Source organism: Engystomops pustulosus, chromosome 9 (assembly GCF_040894005.1).
Source record: "Engystomops pustulosus chromosome 9, aEngPut4.maternal, whole genome shotgun sequence".
In the NCBI taxonomy this organism is placed as follows: domain Eukaryota; kingdom Metazoa; phylum Chordata; class Amphibia; order Anura; family Leptodactylidae; genus Engystomops; species Engystomops pustulosus.
The window spans coordinates 61,342,646-61,360,594 of NC_092419.1; the positions used below are offsets into that span (position 1 = coordinate 61,342,646).

A 17,949-nucleotide genomic window follows, 5' to 3' on the forward strand; every position below is an offset into this window, starting at 1 on the left:
AGATCGCAGCAGCTTAAGGCTTGGCAAGTACCAGCATGGGAGACTGGGTAGGAATCCCAAGATCCGTTGACCTTTTTGAACCTGAAAATTGAGTTATTTTCTCTATGAGATAGTAAAAGAAGGTTGAAATTGAACAGCTGCTGTCAACGGCCATTCTAAGCTGAATGTGCCTGCTCATGTCAGATCACAGCAGCAATGCAGCTTAAGGCTTGGCAAGTACCAGCATGGGAGACTGGCTGGGAATCCCAAGTTCTGTTGACCTTTTTGAACCTGAAAATTGTGTTAGTTTCTTTATGAGATAGTAAAAGAAGGTTCAAATTCAACAACTGCTGTCAACGGCCATTCTAAGCTGAATGTGCCTGCTCTCGTCAGATCGCAGCAGCAATGCAGCTTAAGGCTTGGCAAGTACCAGCATGGGAGACTGGCTGGGAATCCCAAGTTCCGTTGACCTTTTTGAACCTGAAAATTGTGTTAGTTTCTCTATGAGATAGTAAAAGAAGGTTCAAATTGAACAGCTGCTTTCAACGGCCATTCTAAGCTGAATGTGCCTGCTCTTGTCAGATCGCAGCAGCAATGCAGCTTAAGGCTTGGCAAGTACCAGCATGGGAGACTGGCTGGGAATCCCAAGTTCCGTTGACCTTTTTGAACCTGAAAATTGTGTTAGTTTCTCTATGAGATAGTAAAAGAAGGTTCAAATTGAACAGCTGCTGTCAACGGCCATTCTAAGCTGAATGTGCGTGCTCTTGTCAGATCGCAGAAGAGATGCAGCTTAAGGCTTGGCAAGTGACAGCATGGGAGACTGGCTGGGAATCCCAAGATACGTTGACCTTTTTGAACCTGAAAATTGTGTTAGTTTCTCTATGAGATAGTAAAAGAAGGTTCAAATTGAACAGCTGCTGTCAACGGCCATTCTAAGCTGAATGTGCGTGCTCTTGTCATATCGCAGCAGCGATGCAGCTTAAGGCTTGGCAAGTACCAGCATGGGAGACTGGCTGGGAATCCCAAGTTCTGTTGACCTTTTTGAACCTGAAAATTGTGTTAGTTTCTCTATGAGATAGTAAAAGAAGGTTCAAATTGAACAGCTGCTGTCAACGGCCATTCTAAGCTGAATGTGCGTGCTCTTGTCAGATCGCAGAAGAGATGCAGCTTAAGGCTTGGCAAGTGACAGCATGGGAGACTGGCTGGGAATCCCATGATATGTTGACCTTTTTGAACCTGAAAATTGTGTTAGTTTCTCTATGAGATAGTAAAAGAAGGTTCAAATTGAACAGCTGCTGTCAACGGCCATTCTAAGCTGAATGTGCCTGCTCTCGTCAGATCGCAGCAGCAATGCAGCTTAAGGCTTGGCAAGTACCAGCATGGGAGGCTGGCTGGGAATTCCAAGTTCCGTTGACCTTTTTGAACCTGAAAATGTGTTAGTTTCTCTATGAGATAGTAAAAGAAGGTTCAAATTGAACAGCTGCTGTCAACGGCCATTCTAAGCTGAATGTGCCTGCTCTCGTCAGATCGCAGCAGCAATGCAGCTTAAGGCTTGGCAAGTACCAGCATGGGAGACTGGCTGGGAATCCCAAGTTCCGTTGACCTTTTTGAACCTGAAAATTGTGTTAGTTTCTCTATGAGATAGCAAAAGAAGGTTCAAATTGAACAGCTGCTGTCAACGGCCATTCTAAGCTGAATGTGCCTGCTCTTGTCAGATCGCAGCAGCAATGCAGCTTAAGGCTTGGCAAGTACCAGCATGGGAGACTGGCTGGGAATCCCAAGTTCTGTTGACCTTTTTGAACCTGAAAATTGTGTAAGTTTCTCTATGAGATAGTAAAAGAAGGTTCAAATTGAACAGCTGCTGTCAACCGCCATTCTAAGCTGAATGTGCCTGCTCTTGTCAGATCGCAGCAGCAATGCAGCTTAAGGCTTGGCAAGTACCAGCATGGGAGACTGGCTTGGAATCCCAAGTTCTGGTGACCTTTTTGAACCTGAAAATTGTGTTAGTTTCTATATGAGATAGTAGAAGAAGGTTCAAATTGAAAAACTGCTGTCAACGGCCATTCTAAGCTGAATGTGTGTGCTCTTGTCAGATCGCAGCAGCGATGCAGCTTAAGGCTTGGCAAGTACCAGCATGGGAGACTGGCTGGGAATCCCAAGTTCTGTTGACCTTTTTGAACCTGAAAATTGTGTTAGTTTCTCTATGAGATAGTAAAAGAAGGTTCAAATTGAACAGCTGCTGTCAACGGCAATTCTAAGCTGAATGTGCCTGCTCTCGTCAGATCGCAGCAGCAATGCAGCTTAAGGCTTGGCAAGTACCAGCATGGGAGACTGGCTGGGAATCCCAAGTTCCGTTGACCTTTTTGAACCTGAAAATTGTGTTAGTTTCTCTATGAGATAGCAAAAGAAGGTTCAGATTGAACAGCTGCTGTCAACGGCCATTCTAAGCTGAATGTGACTGCTCTCGTCAGATCGCAGCAGCAATGCAGCTTAAGGCTTGGCAAGTACCAGCATGGGAGACTGGCTGGGAATCCCAAGTTCTGTTGACCTTTTTTAACCTGAAAATTGTGTTAGTTTCTCTATGAGATAGTAAAAGAAGGTTCAAATTGAACAGCTGCTGTCAACGGCCATTCTAAGCTGAATGTGCCTGCTCTCGTCAGATCGCAGCAGCAATGCAGCTTAAGGCTTGGCAAGTACCAGCATGGGAGACTGGCTGGGAATCCCAAGTTCCGTTGACCTTTTTGAACCAGAAAATTGTGTTAGTTTCTCTATGAGATAGCAAAAGAAGGTTCAAATTGAACAGCTGCTGTCAACGGCCATTCTAAGCTGAATGTGCCTGCTCTTGTCAGATTGCAACAGCAATGCAGCTTAAGGCTTGGCGAGTACCAGCATGGGAGACTGGCTTGGAATCCCAAGTTCTGGTGACCTTTTTGAACCTGAAAATTGTGTTAGTTTCTATATGAGATAGTAGAAGAAGGCTCAAATTGAACAACTGCTGTCAACGGCCATTCTAAGCTGAATGTGTGTGCTCTTGTCAGATCGCAGCAGCGATGCAGCTTAAGGCTTGGCAAGTACCAGCATGGGAGACTGGCTGGGAATCCCAAGTTCTGTTGACCTTTTTGAACTTGAAAATTGTGTTAGTTTCTCTATGAGATAGCAAAAGAAGGTTCAAATTGAACAGCTGCTGTCAACGGCCATTCTAAGCTGAATGTGCCTGCTCTCGTCAGATCGCAGCAGCAATGCAGCTTAAGGCTTGGCAAGTACCAGCATGGGAGACTGGCTGGGAATCCCAAGTTCTGTTGACCATTTGAAACCTGAAAATTGTGTTAGTTTCTCTATGAGATAGTAAAAGAAGGTTCAAATTGAAAAGCTCCTGTCAACGGCCATTCTAAGCTGAATGTGCGTGCTCTTGTCAGATCGCAGCAGCGATGCAGCTTAAGGCTTGGCAAGTACCAGCATGGGAGACTGGCTGGGAATCCCAAGTTCTGGTGACCTTTTTGAACCTGAAAATTGTGTTAGTTTCTCTATGAGATAGTAGAAGAAGGTTCAAATTGAACAACTGCTGTCAACGGCCATTCTAAGCTGAATGTGTGTGCTCTTTTCAGATCGCAGCAGCGATGCAGCTTAAGGCTTGGCAAGTACCAGCATGGGAGACTGGCTGGGAATCCCAAGTTCTGTTGACCTTTTTGAACCTGAAAATTGTGTTAGTTTCTCTATGAGATAGTAAAAGAAGGTTCAAATTGAACAGCTGCTGTCAACGGCCATTCTAAGCTGAATGTGCCTGCTCTCGTCAGATCGCAGCAGCAATGCAGCTTAAGGCTTGGCAAGTACCAGCATGGGAGACTGGCTGGGAATCCCAAGTTCCGTTGACCTTTTTGAACCTGAAAATTGTGTTAATTTCTCTATGAGATAGTAAAAGAAGGTTCAAATTGAACAGCTGCTGTCAACGGCCATTCTAAGCTGAATGTGCCTGCTCTCGTCAGATCGCAGCAGCAATGCAGTTTAAGGCTTGGCAAGTACCAGCATGGGAGACTGGCTGGGAATCCCAAGTTCCGTTGCCCTTTTTGAACCGGAAAATTGTGTTAGTTTCTCTATGAGATAGTAAAAGAAGGTTCAAATTGAACAGCTGCTGTCAACGGCCATTCTAAGCTGAATGTGCCTGCTCTCGTCAGATCGCAGCAGCAGCAATTCAGCTTAAGGCTTGGCAAGTACCAGCATGGGAGACTGGCTGGGAATTCCAAGTTCCGTTGACCTTTTTGAACCTGAAAATGTGTTAGTTTCTATATGAGATAGTAAAAGATGGTTCAAATTGAACAGCTGCTGTCATCGGCCATTCTAAGCTGAATGTGCCTGCTCTCGTCAGATCGCAGCAGCAATGCAGCTTAAGGCTTGGCAAGTACCAGCATGGGAGACTGGCTGGGAATCCCAAGTTCCGTTGACCTTTTTGAACCTGAAAATTGTGTTAGTTTCTCTATGAGATAGTAAAAGAAGGTTCAAATTGAACAGCTGCTGTCAACGGCCATTCTAAGCTGAATGTGCCTGCTCTCGTCAGATCGCAGCAGCAATGCAGTTTAAGGCTTGGCAAGTACCAGCATGGGAGACTGGCTGGGAATCCCAAGTTCCGTTGCCCTTTTTGAACCGGAAAATTGTGTTAGTTTCTCTATGAGATAGTAAAAGAAGGTTCAAATTGAACAGCTGCTGTCAACGGCCATTCTAAGCTGAATGTGCCTGCTCTCGTCAGATCGCAGCAGCTTAAGGCTTGGCAAGTACCAGCATGGGAGACTGGGTAGGAATCCCAAGATCCGTTGACCTTTTTGAACCTGAAAATTGAGTTATTTTCTCTATGAGATAGTAAAAGAAGGTTGAAATTGAACAGCTGCTGTCATCGGCCATTCTAAGCTGAATGTGCCTGCTCATGTCAGATCACAGCAGCAATGCAGCTTAAGGCTTGGCAAGTACCAGCATGGGAGACTGGCTGGGAATCCCAAGTTCTGTTGACCTTTTTGAACCTGAAAATTGTGTTAGTTTCTTTATGAGATAGTAAAAGAAGGTTCCAATTCAACAACTGCTGTCAACGGCCATTCTAAGCTGAATGTGCCTGCTCTCGTCAGATCGCAGCAGCAATGCAGCTTAAGGCTTGGCAAGTACCAGCATGGGAGACTGGCTGGGAATCCCAAGTTCCGTTGACCTTTTTGAACCTGAATATTGTGTTAGTTTCTCTATGAGATAGTAAAAGAAGGTTCAAATTGAACAGCTGCTTTCAACGGCCATTCTAAGCTGAATGTGCCTGCTCTTGTCAGATCGCAGCAGCAATGCAGCTTAAGGCTTGGCAAGTACCAGCATGGGAGACTGGCTGGGAATCCCAAGTTCCGTTGACTTTTTTGAACCTGAAAATTGTGTTAGTTTCTCTATGAGATAGTAAAAGAAGGTTCAAATTGAACAGCTGCTGTCAACGGCCATTCTAAGCTGAATGTGCGTGCTCTTGTCAGATCGCAGAAGAGATGCAGCTTAAGGCTTGGCAAGTGACAGCATGGGAGACTGGCTGGGAATCCCAAGATACGTTGACCTTTTTGAACCTGAAAATTGTGTTAGTTTCTCTATGAGATAGTAAAAGAAGGTTCAAATTGAACAGCTGTTGTCAACGGCCATTCTAAGCTGAATGTGCGTGCTCTTGTCATATCGCAGCAGCGATGCAGCTTAAGGCTTGGCAAGTACCAGCATGGGAGACTGGCTGGGAATCCCAAGTTCTGTTGACCTTTTTGAACCTGAAAATTGTGTTAGTTTCTCTATGAGATAGTAAAAGAAGGTTCAAATTGAACAGCTGCTGTCAACGGCCATTCTAAGCTGAATGTGCGTGCTCTTGTCAGATCGCAGAAGAGATGCAGCTTAAGGCTTGGCAAGTGACAGCATGGGAGACTGGCTGGGAATCCCAAGATATGTTGACCTTTTTGAACCTGAAAATTGTGTTAGTTTCTCTATGAGATAGTAAAAGAAGGTTCAAATTGAACAGCTGCTGTCAACGGCCATTCTAAGCTGAATGTGCGTGCTCTTGTCAGATCGCAGAAGAGATGCAGCTTAAGGCTTGGCAAGTACCAGCATGGGAGACTGGCTGGGAATTCCAAGTTCCGTTGACCTTTTTGAACCTGAAAATGTGTTAGTTTCTCTATGAGATAGTAAAAGAAGGTTCAAATTGAACAGCTGCTGTCAACGGCCATTCTAAGCTGAATGTGCCTGCTCTCGTCAGATCGCAGCAGCAATGCAGCTTAAGGCTTGGCAAGTACCAGCATGGGAGACTGGCTGGGAATCCCAAGTTCCGTTGACCTTTTTGAACCTGAAAATTGTGTTAGTTTCTCTATGAGATAGCAAAAGAAGGTTCAAATTGAACAGCTGCTGTCAACGGCCATTCTAAGCTGAATGTGCCTGCTCTTGTCAGATCGCAGCAGCAATGCAGCTTAAGGCTTGGCAAGTACCAGCATGGGAGACTGGCTGGGAATCCCAAGTTCTGTTGACCTTTTTGAACCTGAAAATTGTGTAAGTTTCTCTATGAGATAGTAAAAGAAGGTTCAAATTGAACAGCTGCTGTCAACGGCCATTCTAAGCTGAATGTGCCTGCTCTTGTCAGATCGCAGCAGCAATGCAGCTTAAGGCTTGGCAAGTACCAGCATGGGAGACTGGCTTGGAATCCCAAGTTCTGGTGACCTTTTTGAACCTGAAAATTGTGTTAGTTTCTATATGAGATAGTAGAAGAAGGTTCAAATTGAACAACTGCTGTCAACGGCCATTCTAAGCTGAATGTGTGTGCTCATGTCAGATCGCAGCAGCGATGCAGCTTAAGGCTTGGCAAGTACCAGCATGGGAGACTGGCTGGGAATCCCAAGTTCTGTTGACCTTTTTGAACCTGAAAATTGTGTTAGTTTCTCTATGAGATAGTAAAAGAAGGTTCAAATTGAACAGCTGCTGTCAACGGCAATTCTAAGCTGAATGTGCCTGCTCTCGTCAGATCGCAGCAGCAATGCAGCTTAAGGCTTGGCAAGTACCAGCATGGGAGACTGGCTGGGAATCCCAAGTTCCGTTGACCTTTTTGAACCTGAAAATTGTGTTAGTTTCTCTATGAGATAGTAAAAGAAGGTTCAAATTGAACAGCTGCTGTCAACGGCCATTCTAAGCTGAATGTGCCTGCTCTTGTCAGATCGCAGCAGCAATGCAGCTTAAGGCTTGGCAAGTACCAGCATGGGAGACTGGCTTGGAATCCCAAGTTCTGGTGACCTTTTTGAACCTGAAAATTGTGTTAGTTTCTATATGAGATAGTAGAAGAAGGTTCAAATTGAACAACTGCTGTCAACGGCCATTCTAAGCTGAATGTGTGTGCTCATGTCAGATCGCAGCAGCGATGCAGCTTAAGGCTTGGCAAGTACCAGCATGGGAGACTGGCTGGGAATCCCAAGTTCTGTTGACCTTTTTGAACTTGAAAATTGTGTTAGTTTCTCTATGAGATAGCAAAAGAAGGTTCAAATTGAACAGCTGCTGTCAACGGCCATTCTAAGCTGAATGTGCGTGCTCTTGTCATATCGCAGCAGCGATGCAGCTTAAGGCTTGGCAAGTACCAGCATGGGAGACTGGCTGGGAATCCCAAGTTCTGTTGACCTTTTTGAACTTGAAAATTGTGTTAGTTTCTCTATGAGATAGTAAATGAAGGTTCAATTTGAACAGCTGCTGTCAACGGCCATTCTAAGGTGAATGTGCCTGCTCTCGTCAGATCGCAGCAGCAATGCAGCTTAAGGCTTGGCAAGTACCAGCATGGGAGACTGGCTGGGAATCCCAAGTTCTGTTGACCTTTTTGAACCTGAAAATTGTGTTAGTTTCTCTATGAGATAGTAAAAGAAGGTTCAAATTGAACAGCTGCTGTCAACGGCCATTCTAAGCTGAATGTGCGTGCTCTTGTCAGATCGCAGAAGAGATGCAGCTTAAGGCTTGGCAAGTGACAGCATGGGAGACTGGCTGGGAATCCCAAGATATGTTGACCTTTTTTAACTGAAAATTGTGTTAGTTTCTCTATGAGATAGTAAAAGAAGGTTCAAATTGAACAGCTGCTGTCAACGGCCATTCTAAGCTGAATGTGCCTGCTCTCGTCAGATCGCAGCAGCAATGCAGCTTAAGGCTTGGCAAGTACCAGCATGGGAGACTGGCTGGGAATCCCAAGTTCTGTTGACCTTTTTGAACTTGAAAATTGTGTTAGTTTCTCTATGAGATAGCAAAAGAAGGTTCAAATTGAACAGCTGCTGTCAACGGCCATTCTAAGCTGAATGTGCCTGCTCTCGTCAGATCGCAGCAGCAATGCAGCTTAAGGCTTGGCAAGTACCAGCATGGGAGACTGGCTGGGAATCCCAAGTTCTGTTGACCTTTTTTAACCTGAAAATTGTGTTAGTTTCTCTATGAGATAGTAAAAGAAGGTTCAAATTGAACAGCTGCTGTCAACGGCCATTCTAAGCTGAATTTGCCTGCTCTCGTCAGATCGCAGCAGCAATGCAACTTAAGGCTTGGCAAGTACCAGCATGGGAGACTGGCTGGGAATTCCAAGTTCCGTTGACCTTTTTGAACCTGAAAATGTGTTAGTTTCTCTATGAGATAGTAAAAGAAGGTTCAAATTGAACAGCTGCTGTCAACGGCCATTCTAAGCTGAATGTGCGTGCTCTCGTCAGATCGCAGCAGCAATGCAGCTTAAGGCTTGGCAAGTACCAGCATGGGAGACTGGCTGGGAATCCCAAGTTCTGTTGACCATTTGGAACCTGAAAATTGTGTTAGTTTCTCTATGAGATAGTAAAAGAAGGTTCAAATTGAACGGCTGTTGTCAACGGCCATTCTAAGCTGAATGTGCGTGCTCTCGTCAGATCGCAGCAGCGATGCAGCTTAAGGCTTGGCAAGTACCAGCATGGGAGACTGGCTTGGAATCCCAAGTTCTGGTGACCTTTTTGAACCTGAAAATTGTGTTATTTTCTATATGAGATAGTAAAAGAAGGTTCAAATTGAACACCTGCTGTCAACGGCCATTCTAAGCTGAATGTGCGTGCTCTTGTCAGATCGCAGCAGCGATGCAGCTTAAGGCTTGGCAAGTACCAGCATGGGAGACTGGCTGGGAATCCCAAGTTCTGTTGACCTTTTTGAACTTGAATATTGTTTTAGTTTCTCTATGAGATAGTAAAAGAAGGTTCAATTTGAAATGCTGCTGTCAACGGCCATTCTAAGCTGAATGTGCCTGCTCTCGTCAGATCGCAGCAGCAATGCAGCTTAAGGCTTGGCAAGTACCAGCATGGGAGACTGGCTGGGAATCCCAAGTTCCGTTGACCTTTTTGAACCTGAAAATTGTGTTAGTTTCTCTATGAGATAGTAAAAGAAGGTTCAAATTGAAAAGCTCCTGTCAACGGCCATTCTAAGCTGAATGTGCGTGCTCTTGTCAGATCGCAGCAGCGATGCAGCTTAAGGCTTGGCAAGTACCAGCATGGGAGACTGGCTGGGAATCCCAAGTTCTGGTGACCTTTTTGAACCTGAAAATTGTGTTAGTTTCTCTATGAGATAGTAGAAGAAGGTTCAAATTGAACAACTGCTGTCAACGGCCATTCTAAGCTGAATGTGTGTGCTCTTTTCAGATCGCAGCAGCGATGCAGCTTAAGGCTTGGCAAGTACCAGCATGGGAGACTGGCTGGGAATCCCAAGTTCTGTTGACCTTTTTGAACCTGAAAATTGTGTTAATTTCTCTATGAGATAGTAAAAGAAGGTTCAAATTGAACAGCTGCTGTCAACGGCCATTCTAAGCTGAATGTGCCTGCTCTCGTCAGATCGCAGCAGCAATGCAGTTTAAGGCTTGGCAAGTACCAGCATGGGAGACTGGCTGGGAATCCCAAGTTCCGTTGCCCTTTTTGAACCGGAAAATTGTGTTAGTTTCTCTATGAGATAGTAAAAGAAGGTTCAAATTGAACAGCTGCTGTCAACGGCCATTCTAAGCTGAATGTTCCTGCTCTCGTCAGATCGCAGCAGCTTAAGGCTTGGCAAGTACCAGCATGGGAGACTGGGTAGGAATCCCAAGATCCGTTGACCTTTTTGAACCTGAAAATTGTGTTAGTTTCTCTATGAGATAGTAAAAGAAGGTTCAAATTGAACAGCTGCTGTCAACGGCCATTCTAAGCTGAATGTGCCTGCTCATGTCAGATCACAGCAGCAATGCAGCTTAAGGCTTGGCAAGTACCAGCATGGGAGACTGGCTGGGAATCCCAAGTTCTGTTGACCTTTTTGAACCTGAAAATTGTGTTAGTTTCTTTATGAGATAGTAAAAGAAGGTTCAAATTCAACAACTGCTGTCAACGGCCATTCTAAGCTGAATGTGCCTGCTCTCGTCAGATCGCAGCAGCAATGCAGCTTAAGGCTTGGCAAGTACCAGCATGGGAGACTGGCTGGGAATCCCAAGTTCCGTTGACCTTTTTGAACCTGAAAATTGTGTTAGTTTCTCTATGAGATAGTAAAAGAAGGTTCAAATTGAACAGCTGCTTTCAACGGCCATTCTAAGCTGAATGTGCCTGCTCTTGTCAGATCGCAGCAGCAATGCAGCTTAAGGCTTGGCAAGTACCAGCATGGGAGACTGGCTGGGAATCCCAAGTTCCGTTGACCTTTTTGAACCTGAAAATTGTGTTAGTTTCTCTATGAGATAGTAAAAGAAGGTTCAAATTGAACAGCTGCTGTCAACGGCCATTCTAAGCTGAATGTGCGTGCTCTTGTCAGATCGCAGAAGAGATGCAGCTTAAGGCTTGGCAAGTGACAGCATGGGAGACTGGCTGGGAATCCCAAGATACGTTGACCTTTTTGAACCTGAAAATTGTGTTAGTTTCTCTATGAGATAGTAAAAGAAGGTTCAAATTGAACAGCTGCTGTCAACGGCCATTCTAAGCTGAATGTGCGTGCTCTTGTCATATCGCAGCAGCGATGCAGCTTAAGGCTTGGCAAGTACCAGCATGGGAGACTGGCTGGGAATCCCAAGTTCTGTTGACCTTTTTGAACCTGAAAATTGTGTTAGTTTCTCTATGAGATAGTAAAAGAAGGTTCAAATTGAACAGCTGCTGTCAACGGCCATTCTAAGCTGAATGTGCGTGCTCTTGTCAGATCGCAGAAGAGATGCAGCTTAAGGCTTGGCAAGTGACAGCATGGGAGACTGGCTGGGAATCCCAAGATATGTTGACCTTTTTGAACCTGAAAATTGTGTTAGTTTCTCTATGAGATAGTAAAAGAAGGTTCAAATTGAACAGCTGCTGTCAACGGCCATTCTAAGCTGAATGTGCCTGCTCTCGTCAGATCGCAGCAGCAATGCAGCTTAAGGCTTGGCAAGTACCAGCATGGGAGACTGGCTGGGAATTCCAAGTTCCGTTGACCTTTTTGAACCTGAAAATGTGTTAGTTTCTCTATGAGATAGTAAAAGAAGGTTCAAATTGAACAGCTGCTGTCAACGGCCATTCTAAGCTGAATGTGCCTGCTCTTGTCAGATCGCAGCAGCAATGCAGCTTAAGGCTTGGCAAGTACCAGCATGGGAGACTGGCTTTGAATCCCAAGTTCTGTTGACCTTTTTGAACCTGAAAATTGTGTAAGTTTCTCTATGAGATAGTAAAAGAAGGTTCAAATTGAACAGCTGCTGTCAACGGCCATTCTAAGCTGAATGTGCCTGCTCTTGTCAGATCGCAGCAGCAATGCAGCTTAAGGCTTGGCAAGTACCAGCATGGGAGACTGGCTTTGAATCCCAAGTTCTGGTGACCTTTTTGAACCTGAAAATTGTGTTAGTTTCTATATGAGATAGTAGAAGAAGGTTCAAATTGAACAACTGCTGTCAACGGCCATTCTAAGCTGAATGTGTGTGCTCTTGTCAGATCGCAGCAGCGATGCAGCTTAAGGCTTGGCAAGTACCAGCATGGGAGACTGGCTGGGAATCCCAAGTTCTGTTGACCTTTTTGAACCTGAAAATTGTGTTAGTTTCTCTATGAGATAGTAAAAGAAGGTTCAAATTGAACAGCTGCTGTCAACGGCAATTCTAAGCTGAATGTGCCTGCTCTCGTCAGATCGCAGCAGCAATGCAGCTTAAGGCTTGGCAAGTACCAGCATGGGAGACTGGCTGGGAATCCCAAGTTCCGTTGACCTTTTTGAACCTGAAAATTGTGTTAGTTTCTCTATGAGATAGCAAAAGAAGGTTCAAATTGAACAGCTGCTGTCAACGGCCATTCTAAGCTGAATGTGACTGCTCTCGTCAGATCGCAGCAGCAATGCAGCTTAAGGCTTGGCAAGTACCAGCATGGGAGACTGGCTGGGAATCCCAAGTTCTGTTGACCTTTTTGAACCTGAAAATTGAGTTATTTTCTCTATGAGATAGTAAAAGAAGGTTCAAATTGAACAGCTGCTGTCAACGGCCATTCTAAGCTGAATGTGCCTGCTCTTGTCAGATCGCAGCAGCAATGCAGCTTAAGGCTTGGCAAGTACCAGCATGGGAGACTGGCTGGGAATTCCAAGTTCCGTTGACCTTTTTGAACCTGAAAATGTGTTAGTTTCTCTATAAGATAGTAAAAGAACGTTCAAATTGAACAGCTCCTGTCAACGGCCATTCTAAGCTGAATGTGCCTGCTCTCGTCAGATCGCAGCAGCAATGCAGCCTAAGGCTTGGCAAGTACCAGCATGGGAGACTGGCTGGGGATTCCCAGGTTCCGTTGACCTTTTTGAACCTGAAAATTGTGTTAGTTTCTCTATGAGATAGTAAAAGAAGGTTCAAATTGAACAGCTGCTTTCAACGGCCATTCTAAGCTGAATGTGCCTGCTCTTGTCAGATCGCAGCAGCGATGCAGCTTAAGGCTTGGCAAGTACCAGCATGGGAGACTGGCTTGGAATCCCAAGTTCTGGTGACCTTTTTGAACCTGAAAATTGTGTTAGTTTCTCTATGAGATAGCAAAAGAAGTTTCAAATTGAACAGCTGCTGTCAACGGCCATTCTAAGCTGAATGTGCCTGCTCTTGTCAGATTGCAGCAGCAATGCAGCTTAAGGCTTGGCAAGTACCAGCATGGGAGACTGGCTTGGAATCCCAAGTTCTGGTGACCTTTTTGAACCTGAAAATTGTGTTAGTTTCTATATGAGATAGTAGAAGAAAGTTCAAATTGAACAACTGCTGTCAACCGCCATTCTAAGCTGAATGTGTGTGCTCTTTTCAGATCGCAGCAGCGATGCAGCTTAAGGCTTGGCAAGTACCAGCATGGGAGACTGGCTGGGAATCCCAAGTTCTGTTGACCTTTTTGAACTTGAAAATTGTGTTAGTTTCTCTATGAGATAGCAAAAGAAGGTTCAAATTGAATTGCTGCTGTCAACGGCCATTCTAAGCTGAATGTGCCTGCTCTCGTCAGATCGCAGCAGCAATGCAGCTTAAGGCTTGGCAAGTACCAGCATGGGAGACTGGCTGGGAATCCCAAGTTCTGTTGACCTTTTTTAACCTGAAAATTGTGTTAGTTTCTCTATGAGATAGTAAAAGAAGGTTCAAATTGAACAGCTGCTGTCAACGGCCATTCTAAGCTGAATTTGCCTGCTCTCGTCAGATCGCAGCAGCAATGCAACTTAAGGCTTGGCAAGTACCAGCATGGGAGACTGGCTGGGAATTCCAAGTTCCGTTGAACTTTTTGAACCTGAAAATGTGTTAGTTTCTCTATGAGATAGTAAAAGAAGGTTCAAATTGAACAGCTGCTGTCAACGGCCATTCTAAGCTGAATGTGCCTGCTCTCGTCAGATCGCAGCAGCAATGCAGCTTAAGGCTTGGCAAGTACCAGCATGGGTGACTGGGTAGGAATCCCAAGATCCGTTTACCTTTTTGAACCTGAAAATTGAGTTATTTTCTCTATGAGATAGTAAAAGAAGGTTCAAATTGAACGGCTGCTGTCAACGGCCATTCTAAGCTGAATGTGCCTGCTCTCGTCAGATCGCAGCAGCAATGCAACTTAAGGATTGGCAAGTACCAGCATGGGAGACTGGCTGGGAATTCCAAGTTCCGTTGACCTTTTTGAACCTGAAAATGTGTTAGTTTCTCTATGAGATAGTAAAAGAAGGTTCAAATTGAACAGCTGCTGTCAACGGCCATTCTAAGCTGAATGTGCCTGCTCTCGTCAGATCGCAGCAGCAATGCATCTTAAGGCTTGGCAAGTACCAGCATGGGAGACTGGCTGGGAATCCCAAGTTCCGTTGACCTTTTTGAACCTGAAAATTGTGATAGTTTCTCTATGAGATAGTAAAAGAAGGTTCAAATTGAACAGCTGCTGTCAACGGCCATTCTAAGCTGAATGTGCCTGCTCTCGTCAGATCGCAGCAGCAATGCAGCTTAAGGCTTGGCAAGTACCAGCATCGGAGACTGGCTGGGAATCCCAAGTTCCGTTGACCTTTTTGAACCTGAAAATTGTGTTAGTTTCTCTATGAGATAGTAAAAGAAGGTTGAAATTGAACAGCTGCTTTCTACAGCCATTCTAAGCTGAATGTGCCTGCTCTCGTCAGATCGCAGCAGCAATGCAGCTTAAGGCTTGGCAAGTACCAGCATGGGAGACTGGCTGGGAATCCCAAGTTCTGTTGACCTTTTTTAACCTGAAAATTGTGTTAGTTTCTCTATGAGATAGCAAAAGAAGGTTCAAATTGAACAGCTGCTGTCAACGGCCATTCTAAGCTGAATGTGCCTGCTCTTGTCAGATTGCAGCAGCAATGCAGCTTAAGGCTTGGCAAGTACCAGCATGGGAGACTGGCTTGGAATCCCAAGTTCCGTTGACCTTTTTGAACCTGAAAATTGTGATAGTTTCTCTATGAGATAGTAAAAGAAGGTTCAAATTGAACAGCTGCTGTCAACGGCCATTCTAAGCTGAATGTGCCTGCTCTCGTCAGATCGCAGCAGCAATGCAGCTTAAGGCTTGGCAAGTACCAGCATGGGAGACTGGCTGGGAATCCCAAGTTCTGTTGACCTTTTTGAACCTGAAAATTGTGTTAGTTTCTCTATGAGATAGTAAAAGAAGGTTCAAATTGAACAGCTGCTGTCAACGGCCATTCTAAGCTGAATGTGCCTGCACTCGTCAGATCGCAGCAGCGATGCAGCTTAAGGCTTGGCAAGTACCAGCATGGGAGACTGGCTTGGAATCCCAAGTTCTGGTGACATTTTTGAACCTTTAAATTGTGTTAGTTTCTATATGAGATAGTAAAAGAAGGTTCAAATTGAACAGCTGTTGTCAACGGCCATTCTAAGCTGAATGTGCGTGCTCTTGTCAGATCGCAGCAGCGATGCAGCTTAAGGCTTGGCAAGTACCAGCATGGGAGACTGGCTTGGAATCCCAAGTTCTGGTGACCTTTTTGAACCTGAAAATTGTGTTATTTTCTATATGAGATAGCAAAAGAAGGTTCAAATTGAACAGCTGCTGTCAACGGCCATTCTAAGCTGAATGTGCCTGCTCTTGTCAGATTGCAGCAGCAATGCAGCTTAAGGCTTGGCAAGTACCAGCATGGGAGACTGGCTGGGAATTCCAAGTTCCGTTGACCTTTTTGAACCTGAAAATGTGTTAGTTTCTCTATGAGATAGTAAAAGAAGGTTCAAATTGAACAGCTGCTGTCAACGGCCATTCTAAGCTGAATGTGCCTGCTCTCGTCAGATCGCAGCAGCAATGCATCTTAAGGCTTGGCAAGTACCAGCATGGGAGACTGGCTGGGAATCCCAAGTTCCGTTGACCTTTTTGAACCTGAAAATTGTGATAGTTTCTCTATGAGATAGTAAAAGAAGGTTCAAATTGAACAGCTGCTGTCAACGGCCATTCTAAGCTGAATGTGCCTGCTCTCGTCAGATCGCAGCAGCAATGCAGCTTAAGGCTTGGCAAGTACCAGCATCGGAGACTGGCTGGGAATCCCAAGTTCCGTTGACCTTTTTGAACCTGAAAATTGTGTTAGTTTCTCTATGAGATAGTAAAAGAAGGTTGAAATTGAACAGCTGCTTTCTACAGCCATTCTAAGCTGAATGTGCCTGCTCTCGTCAGATCGCAGCAGCAATGCAGCTTAAGGCTTGGCAAGTACCAGCATGGGAGACTGGCTGGGAATCCCAAGTTCTGTTGACCTTTTTTAACCTGAAAATTGTGTTAGTTTCTCTATGAGATAGCAAAAGAAGGTTCAAATTGAACAGCTGCTGTCAACGGCCATTCTAAGCTGAATGTGCCTGCTCTTGTCAGATTGCAGCAGCAATGCAGCTTAAGGCTTGGCAAGTACCAGCATGGGAGACTGGCTTGGAATCCCAAGTTCCGTTGACCTTTTTGAACCTGAAAATTGTGATAGTTTCTCTATGAGATAGTAAAAGAAGGTTCAAATTGAACAGCTGCTGTCAACGGCCATTCTAAGCTGAATGTGCCTGCTCTAGTCAGATCGCAGCAGCAATGCAGCTTAAGGCTTGGCAAGTACCAGCATGGGAGACTGGCTGGGAATCCCAAGTTCTGTTGACCTTTTTGAACCTGAAAATTGTGTTAGTTTCTCTATGAGATAGTAAAAGAAGGTTCAAATTGAACAGCTGCTGTCAACGGCCATTCTAAGCTGAATGTGCCTGCACTCGTCAGATCGCAGCAGCGATGCAGCTTAAGGCTTGGCAAGTACCAGCATGGGAGACTGGCTTGGAATCCCAAGTTCTGGTGACATTTTTGAACCTTTAAATTGTGTTAGTTTCTATATGAGATAGTAAAAGAAGGTTCAAATTGAACAGCTGTTGTCAACGGCCATTCTAAGCTGAATGTGCGTGCTCTTGTCAGATCGCAGCAGCGATGCAGCTTAAGGCTTGGCAAGTACCAGCATGGGAGACTGGCTTGGAATCCCAAGTTCTGGTGACCTTTTTGAACCTGAAAATTGTGTTATTTTCTATATGAGATAGTAGAAGAAGGTTCAAATTGAACAGCTGCTGTCAACGGCCATTCTAAGCTGAATGTGCCTGCTCTCGTCAGATCGCAGCAGCAATGCAGCTTAAGGCTTGGCAAGTACCAGCATGGGAGACTGGCTGGGAATCCCAAGTTCTGTTGACCTTTTTTAACCTGAAAATTGTGTTAGTTTCTCTATGAGATAGCAAAAGAAGGTTCAAATTGAACAGCTGCTGTCAACTGCCATTCTAAGCTGAATGTGCGTGCTCTTGTCAGATTGCAGCAGCGATTCAGCTTAAGGCTTGGCAAGTACCAGCAAGGGAAACTGGCTGGGAATCCCAAGTTCTGGTGACCTTTTTGAACCTGAAAATTGTGTTATTTTCTATATGAGATAGTAGAAGAAGGTTCAAATTGAACAGCTGCAGTCAACTGCCATTCTAAGCTGAATGTGCCTGCTCTCGTCAGATCGCAGCAGCAATGCAGCTTAAGGCTTGGCAAGTACCAGCATGGGAGACTGGCTGGGAATCCCAAGTTCCGTTGACCTTTTTGAACCTGAAAATTGTGTTAGTTTCTCTATGAGATAGTAAAAGAAGGTTCAAATTGAACAGCTGCTGTCCACGGCCATTCTAAGCTGAATGTGCCTGCTCTCGTCAGATCGCAGCAGCAATGCAGCTTAAGGCTTGGCAAGTACCAGCATGGGAGACTGGGTAGGAATCCCAAGATCCGTTGACCTTTTTGAACCTGAAAATTGAGTTATTTTCTCTATGAGATAGTAAAAGAAGGTTCAATTTGAACAGCTGCAGTCAACGGCCATTCTAAGCTGAATGTGCCTGCTCTTGTGAGATCGCAGCAGCAATGCAGCTTAAGGCTTGGCAAGTACCAGCATGGGAGAATGGCTTGGAATCCCAAGTTCTGGTGACCTTTTTGAACCTGAAAATTGTGTTAGTTTCTCTATGAGATAGTAAAAGAAGGTTCAAATTGAACAGCTGCTGTCCACGGCCATTCTAAGCTGAATGTGCCTGCTCTCGTCAGATCGCAGCAGCAATGCAGCTTA

General features: G+C 45.0%; 48 pseudogenes; all 48 read left to right on the forward strand.

Annotated features, from left to right (window-relative positions):
* The first annotated feature begins 331 nt into the window (after positions 1-331).
* Positions 332-450, forward strand: LOC140087298 (5S ribosomal RNA; annotated as a pseudogene).
* Positions 451-520: 70 nt separating this feature from the next.
* Positions 521-639, forward strand: LOC140094997 (5S ribosomal RNA; annotated as a pseudogene).
* Positions 640-1,276: 637 nt separating this feature from the next.
* On the forward strand, positions 1,277-1,395 carry LOC140083436 (5S ribosomal RNA; annotated as a pseudogene).
* Positions 1,396-1,464: 69 nt separating this feature from the next.
* On the forward strand, positions 1,465-1,583 carry LOC140087311 (5S ribosomal RNA; annotated as a pseudogene).
* A 70-nt stretch (positions 1,584-1,653) lies between these two features.
* LOC140090885 (5S ribosomal RNA) lies at positions 1,654-1,772 on the forward strand (annotated as a pseudogene).
* Positions 1,773-2,220: 448 nt separating this feature from the next.
* LOC140083814 (5S ribosomal RNA) lies at positions 2,221-2,339 on the forward strand (annotated as a pseudogene).
* Positions 2,340-2,409: 70 nt separating this feature from the next.
* On the forward strand, positions 2,410-2,528 carry LOC140091381 (5S ribosomal RNA; annotated as a pseudogene).
* Positions 2,529-2,598: 70 nt separating this feature from the next.
* On the forward strand, positions 2,599-2,717 carry LOC140087324 (5S ribosomal RNA; annotated as a pseudogene).
* A 448-nt stretch (positions 2,718-3,165) lies between these two features.
* Positions 3,166-3,284, forward strand: LOC140078728 (5S ribosomal RNA; annotated as a pseudogene).
* Positions 3,285-3,732: 448 nt separating this feature from the next.
* LOC140087336 (5S ribosomal RNA) lies at positions 3,733-3,851 on the forward strand (annotated as a pseudogene).
* A 70-nt stretch (positions 3,852-3,921) lies between these two features.
* LOC140089922 (5S ribosomal RNA) lies at positions 3,922-4,040 on the forward strand (annotated as a pseudogene).
* Positions 4,041-4,301: 261 nt separating this feature from the next.
* On the forward strand, positions 4,302-4,420 carry LOC140085962 (5S ribosomal RNA; annotated as a pseudogene).
* Positions 4,421-4,490: 70 nt separating this feature from the next.
* On the forward strand, positions 4,491-4,609 carry LOC140089923 (5S ribosomal RNA; annotated as a pseudogene).
* A 440-nt stretch (positions 4,610-5,049) lies between these two features.
* On the forward strand, positions 5,050-5,168 carry LOC140087348 (5S ribosomal RNA; annotated as a pseudogene).
* Positions 5,169-5,238: 70 nt separating this feature from the next.
* LOC140095630 (5S ribosomal RNA) lies at positions 5,239-5,357 on the forward strand (annotated as a pseudogene).
* Positions 5,358-5,994: 637 nt separating this feature from the next.
* Positions 5,995-6,113, forward strand: LOC140095855 (5S ribosomal RNA; annotated as a pseudogene).
* Positions 6,114-6,182: 69 nt separating this feature from the next.
* Positions 6,183-6,301, forward strand: LOC140087360 (5S ribosomal RNA; annotated as a pseudogene).
* A 70-nt stretch (positions 6,302-6,371) lies between these two features.
* On the forward strand, positions 6,372-6,490 carry LOC140090886 (5S ribosomal RNA; annotated as a pseudogene).
* A 448-nt stretch (positions 6,491-6,938) lies between these two features.
* Positions 6,939-7,057, forward strand: LOC140083816 (5S ribosomal RNA; annotated as a pseudogene).
* A 637-nt stretch (positions 7,058-7,694) lies between these two features.
* LOC140091371 (5S ribosomal RNA) lies at positions 7,695-7,813 on the forward strand (annotated as a pseudogene).
* A 258-nt stretch (positions 7,814-8,071) lies between these two features.
* Positions 8,072-8,190, forward strand: LOC140078730 (5S ribosomal RNA; annotated as a pseudogene).
* Positions 8,191-8,260: 70 nt separating this feature from the next.
* On the forward strand, positions 8,261-8,379 carry LOC140078731 (5S ribosomal RNA; annotated as a pseudogene).
* Positions 8,380-8,449: 70 nt separating this feature from the next.
* On the forward strand, positions 8,450-8,568 carry LOC140093383 (5S ribosomal RNA; annotated as a pseudogene).
* A 69-nt stretch (positions 8,569-8,637) lies between these two features.
* LOC140089877 (5S ribosomal RNA) lies at positions 8,638-8,756 on the forward strand (annotated as a pseudogene).
* Positions 8,757-9,015: 259 nt separating this feature from the next.
* On the forward strand, positions 9,016-9,134 carry LOC140097084 (5S ribosomal RNA; annotated as a pseudogene).
* Positions 9,135-9,204: 70 nt separating this feature from the next.
* LOC140087373 (5S ribosomal RNA) lies at positions 9,205-9,323 on the forward strand (annotated as a pseudogene).
* Positions 9,324-9,771: 448 nt separating this feature from the next.
* Positions 9,772-9,890, forward strand: LOC140089924 (5S ribosomal RNA; annotated as a pseudogene).
* A 440-nt stretch (positions 9,891-10,330) lies between these two features.
* LOC140087385 (5S ribosomal RNA) lies at positions 10,331-10,449 on the forward strand (annotated as a pseudogene).
* Positions 10,450-10,519: 70 nt separating this feature from the next.
* On the forward strand, positions 10,520-10,638 carry LOC140094998 (5S ribosomal RNA; annotated as a pseudogene).
* Positions 10,639-11,275: 637 nt separating this feature from the next.
* LOC140080550 (5S ribosomal RNA) lies at positions 11,276-11,394 on the forward strand (annotated as a pseudogene).
* Positions 11,395-12,030: 636 nt separating this feature from the next.
* LOC140083817 (5S ribosomal RNA) lies at positions 12,031-12,149 on the forward strand (annotated as a pseudogene).
* Positions 12,150-12,219: 70 nt separating this feature from the next.
* Positions 12,220-12,338, forward strand: LOC140091382 (5S ribosomal RNA; annotated as a pseudogene).
* Positions 12,339-12,408: 70 nt separating this feature from the next.
* Positions 12,409-12,527, forward strand: LOC140086722 (5S ribosomal RNA; annotated as a pseudogene).
* Positions 12,528-13,353: 826 nt separating this feature from the next.
* LOC140078732 (5S ribosomal RNA) lies at positions 13,354-13,472 on the forward strand (annotated as a pseudogene).
* A 70-nt stretch (positions 13,473-13,542) lies between these two features.
* LOC140098788 (5S ribosomal RNA) lies at positions 13,543-13,661 on the forward strand (annotated as a pseudogene).
* Positions 13,662-13,730: 69 nt separating this feature from the next.
* LOC140097887 (5S ribosomal RNA) lies at positions 13,731-13,849 on the forward strand (annotated as a pseudogene).
* Positions 13,850-13,919: 70 nt separating this feature from the next.
* LOC140098607 (5S ribosomal RNA) lies at positions 13,920-14,038 on the forward strand (annotated as a pseudogene).
* Positions 14,039-14,107: 69 nt separating this feature from the next.
* LOC140088131 (5S ribosomal RNA) lies at positions 14,108-14,226 on the forward strand (annotated as a pseudogene).
* Positions 14,227-14,296: 70 nt separating this feature from the next.
* On the forward strand, positions 14,297-14,415 carry LOC140087547 (5S ribosomal RNA; annotated as a pseudogene).
* A 70-nt stretch (positions 14,416-14,485) lies between these two features.
* Positions 14,486-14,604, forward strand: LOC140093648 (5S ribosomal RNA; annotated as a pseudogene).
* A 259-nt stretch (positions 14,605-14,863) lies between these two features.
* LOC140078733 (5S ribosomal RNA) lies at positions 14,864-14,982 on the forward strand (annotated as a pseudogene).
* Positions 14,983-15,430: 448 nt separating this feature from the next.
* On the forward strand, positions 15,431-15,549 carry LOC140095523 (5S ribosomal RNA; annotated as a pseudogene).
* Positions 15,550-15,618: 69 nt separating this feature from the next.
* LOC140088132 (5S ribosomal RNA) lies at positions 15,619-15,737 on the forward strand (annotated as a pseudogene).
* A 70-nt stretch (positions 15,738-15,807) lies between these two features.
* Positions 15,808-15,926, forward strand: LOC140087548 (5S ribosomal RNA; annotated as a pseudogene).
* Positions 15,927-15,996: 70 nt separating this feature from the next.
* On the forward strand, positions 15,997-16,115 carry LOC140093649 (5S ribosomal RNA; annotated as a pseudogene).
* Positions 16,116-16,374: 259 nt separating this feature from the next.
* Positions 16,375-16,493, forward strand: LOC140092670 (5S ribosomal RNA; annotated as a pseudogene).
* A 448-nt stretch (positions 16,494-16,941) lies between these two features.
* LOC140078734 (5S ribosomal RNA) lies at positions 16,942-17,060 on the forward strand (annotated as a pseudogene).
* Positions 17,061-17,319: 259 nt separating this feature from the next.
* Positions 17,320-17,438, forward strand: LOC140092159 (5S ribosomal RNA; annotated as a pseudogene).
* The last annotated feature ends 511 nt before the right edge of the window (positions 17,439-17,949 follow it).